Genomic DNA, 6,000 nt, shown 5'->3' with positions numbered 1-6,000 from the left:
GTCTAGGAAGGGTAACCCATTAATTCATACACAGTACGATGAGCACATTTCTCTACTTATCTAGACCATCAGCTAGAAGACATCTCGTTAGTAAAGGATAACACTGAGCAGAGATGCTTCGAAGTGAGGAGTTTAGCAATATATTAGAGATATGGGAATTAGTTTTGGTTGGGGTACCATGATGGAATGTAGGGAAGTGAAAACAGGATGAGGAAACTGCTTGAACAGGAGGAAGGGAAAACTCAATGAAGAGAACCTTCACCTGCTTCACAGTTTTACTTATGATCTTTCCTGTTCTTAAAAAAGGGGATAAAATAAAGCGATGACTCAATTTCCAACTGTATTTGGATTTGTAGTTATGCTTTATAGTATTCCTTTCTGAACTCTTTGTACATGCCATTTTAGATTTCATTTTATGAACATGGATTCCTTTTTCCCTTTTTAGATATACAGAAGGAAGAAAAAAGTGGCTAATATTCAAAACCAAATCAAATCAAATGAAACAGAAAACCCTAGCAATACATTTGGACAAATTTTTATACAGAAAATAAAAACATTAGGTTAGGGCTTAAGATTCAATGCTATATGATTGGAGAGCATAAGAGTTCCATATCATAAATAAGAAGTTTTTTTAACTCTTAGTTAAAAATATCATTATTAAATAATTTTAAAAAGTTAGATTCTCTAACTTATATTTATAGATTTAGCCCTCCTTTATTCATCTCTCTCTGTCTCTATATCTCTTTCTGTCTCTCTCCATTCTATTCCCTTAAGATAAACATATACTTTTGTTAGTCATCTGTTGTAGCTTAAAATATTTTAAAAGATCTAAGAACATTTTCAGAGGTAGTATAGCACAGTGGAAAGAGAATTGCATGTGGAGTCTGTGGACCTGGGATCAAATACCTCCTCTGATTCAAACTACCTGCATTTTCTTGTGAAGGTGGAGCAGTGGACAAAGTGATGGACTTGGAATCAGGAAGATCTGGGTTCAAAATTGGCTTTGAGCACTTACTGGCTGTGCAACTTTGGGCAAATTCTACAAAGTATTATGTGCCTCAGTTTCTCCTCTGTAAATGGTAATAATAGATCATAAATCTCAGGGTTGCTTAAAGATAAAATTACATAATATTTGTAAAATACTTTGCAAAATTTTGAATACTATATAAATGCTCACTACTTAATTACTTAATTTCTCGTGGCCCAAGTTTCTTCATCTGTAAAAATAAAGGGGTTAGACTAAAGAGCCTCTTAGGCCTTCTCTAGTTCTAAATTTATGATTTTATGAAATTCATATATACTCCCAATTCCAGGATGATTTTTTTTCCCAGAAAGAAAATCTGGCTCCACTTGTATTAGGAATCCACTGACTGATAGTAGAAAAGGAACTTTTATGATCAAGTTGACCACTAAATGCAGGGATGAATTATTAGAATCCCAGTCTTCTGGCAATTTCAGTCATTTAATAGTCTGTATTTAGCACCTTCTGTGCAATGAGTACCTTACTTGGAATTAAAGGGGTCAGAGAAAACATGTAATTCCTTTTTTTTCTTTTTTAAACCCTTACCTTCCATCTTGGAGTCAATACTGTGTATTGGCTCCAAGGCAGAAGAGTGGCAAGGGCTAGGCAATGGGGGTCAAGTGACTTGCCCAGGGTCACACAGCTGGGAAGTGTCTGAGGCCAGACTTGAACCTAGGACCTCCCATCTCTAGGCCTGGCTCTCAATCCACTGAGCTACCCAGCTGCCCCCTTAATTCCTTTTTTAAGGTGTGTTCAATTCTAGCGTTTTCAAGCTACTCCTACATAATTTCAATCTTTTTCTGAAACAGAAGAATCACTTCCATGTATTTTGTTCAGACCTGAAGATTTGGAACTTTTTTTTCTTCTCAGAAGTTATGATCAGTGTATTCAAGCATATTATTGCTTCAGAGGCAATGGTTTATTCTCTGTGTTGTTCAAGCAACCTTAATGGAGTATGTGAGAATGATGCAGTGCATAGAGGATTCTCTTTCAGACACTTATTGGCTATGTGACCCTGGATATATCAGCTAACCTCTGTAACATTCAATTTTCTTATGGATAAAATGGAACAAATAATAGCAGCTACTTCCTAGGATTGTTGTGAGGCTAGATTTCTGTAAGACAATAATAGTAAGGTAAGGTATACAAAGATAGACCATAATCCTATAATAGCTATCATCATCATTATTATTATCAAAAAGTTTATATGTAACTATAACCATAAATATATGTAAAGGTTATATAGTTAATATTTAGCAAAGCTTTTGACAGTATCTCACAGATTAAAGCAATGGAGTAGATGGATTCAGAACTTACGGAATGACAGGATCCAAAGAGTCACTGTCAACTTCAAAGGAGGTCTTGCAATGGAATGCTCTAGGGATCTGTCCTTGGTCCTGTGCTGCTCAATCTTTTTATCAATGACTTAGAATTGTGATGGTGAACTTATGGAACACATGTCAGAAAGGGCACACAGAGACCATTCTGTGTGCATGCACCCATTTCCTGTCAGAATTTGTTACTAGAAAGGCAACGGGGCTCAGGCAGAGCTGCTCTGCTTCCCCTTTTTCCCCAACCTGAGGACATTTTTCTACTTTACATACCTCTCTGCCCAGCAGCCCTATGGGAGCGTTTCCTCCCTCCCCTGACTGGGATAAGGTGGGAAGGTCATAGGCAGCAAAACTGGAGGGGAAAAGAGCACTCAGGCCACTCTCATCCCTAACCCTAAACCGAAATTTGTTTCTATCCCTAACCCTAAATTCATTTCTAATCCTAATCCTAACTTTAACCATAACTCTAACTCTAACCCTAAATCCATTTCTAGTGCTAAATTAATTTCTAACCCTAACTCTAAGGACTTTTTTTTTTCACTTCATCCAACCCTCTCTAAAGCAACCCACTGGGAACACTTTCTGTCTCCCAGGTCTATGGTAAGTGAGGTTATCAGGGTGGCAGCAGCTTGGCATTTAGTCTCTGGGGGAGGTGGGGTATAGCACATGGTCTCTAGGTGGGGGTGGAGTGGGGCATGCACCAGGTTTCTAAAAGGTTTGCTATCACTAACTTAGGTAAAATCATAGAAAAGATCCTCATGAAATTTCAGATGATATGAAGCTGGGAAGGAAAGCTCATATGTTAGATGTCAGAGACAGGATCTGCAATCAACTTGACAGGCTTGAACTATGGACCAAATTTAATAAGATGTCAGCAAAGATAGACTGATATAAAACTTTCCCCTTGGGTTATAAAATCACTTTCATTAGTACAGGGTGGTAAGATAGGGTGGTTCCATAATAGTTCAATCAGATAAACACCTGGGGGATTCAATGGACTCTAAGCTCAGTTGAATGAATGAATGAAGCACTTATGAAATGCTTGCTATGGGCAGAGCACTGGAAATACAAATAGAAATATAATTCAGTCCTTTTTCTCAAGGAGTTTATCTTCTAATGAAGGAGACAACATATAACACAACCTCTTTGACTGCAAACTCAAGTCAAACAAATTCCAATATACGCTATTGGCAAATTAAAAAATAAAGACAGAAAAATAAATTAAATACAAATTTCAATTCCATGACAAATTTGTGCCATTTTCCCAAGTGACATAAAGTCTCTCAGCAGTTACTTAATCATGTTCATTCTCTTTGTAAGAAGCTTTAATATATTATTACAGTGTTTGGGTCAAATGTAAGCTCTTTTGTCAATATTTATTTGAAATTCTCATTTGTAACATGTTATGTCCCCATCAGTATCAGAGCTGTGTGTTGTTTTTTTAATTTCATTAATGCCATTTAGTTAACAATAATGGCCCCAAAGAACAGTGATGCTGGTAGCTCTGATAAGCCTAAGAAAAGTTCTGAAGTGTTTAGATATGTTCATATAAGAAATATTTATTAAATAATGGAGTTTGCTATTATATATGACTTTCAATTGATGCAAAAGATCTTGGAATGTATTGGTCATGCAAAACAAGATCCTATTACATGTGGAACGTTTCATCTGGGAGTCAGGTGTAGAGGTCCCCTGGTTCATAGGATACAATGGCAAAAAGAAAATTATAATCCTTCTTCTTTAATACCATTTCCACTGATACAATCCTGTTGAATTGAGTTGAGAATATAATTATGACAGTCAAAAAAGCTATTGCTCTCTTAGCTTTCATTGAGATAATTTCAATGTCCAGAATGAAAGAGGTCACAATTCGATTGCACTTTGTTCCCCTCAGATGACATCTAGACTTCTGCGTTTATTCTGTGAATATTTTTGGAAGGTCCTGCACAATAATATTATTAAATATAATAAAAGGCATGTATATTATTACACTTTTATGTTTGCAAAGTGTTATACAGATGTCATTTTATAACACAGTCACTTAACATGGATGCTTTAAGTTTTATTATTCCTATTGTGCAGAAGAGGAAATAAGTCTCAGATTAAATTAAATGCCTAGACTATGCAGTGAACAACTAATATATGGTGGGGGTGAGAGTCAAACCCGGAACTTTCTGATTGTAACTCCATTGCTTTTTTTTGCTACACCAAGAAAGTGAGACCCCTTCTAAAAGTGAGCAACAATGATGGGGACAAAATTGACTAAAGAGGTTGGAAAAGAGACTTGTGAGGGACATGAAAGCAACCACAAGTCTTTGAAAGGTTTTCATATTGATGAAGGATTAATCTTATGTTGGGTGCCAATGGCCCTAGTTAGGAAGAATGAATGGAAATTCAGAAAAGCAGGTTTAGGCTCAAGAAAACGGAAAGCTTCTTAACAATTAGAGCTGTCAATAAGTGGAATGGATTGCCTTGGAAGGTAGAGGAACCCCTCTCCTCAGAGGCCTTTAATTATAAATTAGATACATCCACTCTGAATTCAAAGATTCTCAGACTTTGATTGGATCTCCCAGAATGAATCTTAACTTCTCATAGAGGGATAGTCTGCTAGAGTTCGCAACTGACTTAGAAATAAATGAATTTTCCTTAGAATTGTAAGAGTATGTGGGGAAAGGATCCTTTATGAAAATTTCTTTTTGAAAAAGAATATAAATTACCAAAAATATAATTAAACTGATGATTTTGATTGAATTGCCCTTTGAAGTTTGTTTTAATTTTTTTCTTTGCCTTCTCCCTCTTTTTCTTTATCTTCATTTCCTACCTCTTCTTCTAATGTTCTTTGCCTGCTTCTTTTCCTTTCTGACATATAATCTACCCATAACTCTTTAAAAATATGAACTTAGCATTTGTCTCTTCCTGTGTCTCCCATGAACCTTAGGCTACTTCAAAGAGAAGGGAATACCACATCATCTTATTTATCTCCCAAGGAACTAAGAAGCCACAGTTAGAACTGAACATGAAACAACTGATTGATTTAAGATGGAAAAAGGAGTATGATAAGGCTGTATGTTATCAATTTATTTATTTAACTTATATGCAGAGTACATCATGTGAAATTCCATATGTGATGAATCAAAAGTGGGAATTAAGTTTGCTAGGAGAAATATCAACAGAATCTGATATATAGACAATACCACTATGATGGCAGAAAATGAAGAAGAATCAAGCCTCTTAATGAAGGTGAAAGAGGAGAGTGTAAAAGCTGGCTTGAAGCATAACATAAAAAAACAACAAAAAAACAAAACAAAACAAAAAAAAACCAACCTGAGATCTTGGCAACTAGTCTCATCAATTTCTGGCAAGTAGAAGGAGAAGCATTGGAAGCAATGTCAGATTTTATATTCTTGGGCTTAAAAATCACTGTTATTAAGCAGTCATAAATTGGAAAGATACTCTCTCTTTGGAAGGAAAGCTATGGCAAATCTGGACTACTAAAAAGAAGAGACATCACCTTGATGAAAGAGGTTTGTGTAGTCAAAGCTATATTTTTTCCAGTAGTAATGTATAACTGAGAGATGGATTATAAGAAAAACTGAGTGCCACAGAATCAATGCTTTCAAATTGTACTGATTAAAATAATTTTGGACA

Source organism: Monodelphis domestica, chromosome 6 (genome assembly GCF_027887165.1).
Source record: "Monodelphis domestica isolate mMonDom1 chromosome 6, mMonDom1.pri, whole genome shotgun sequence".
NCBI lineage: Eukaryota > Metazoa > Chordata > Mammalia > Didelphimorphia > Didelphidae > Monodelphis > Monodelphis domestica.
This window is presented reverse-complemented; position numbering follows the sequence as displayed.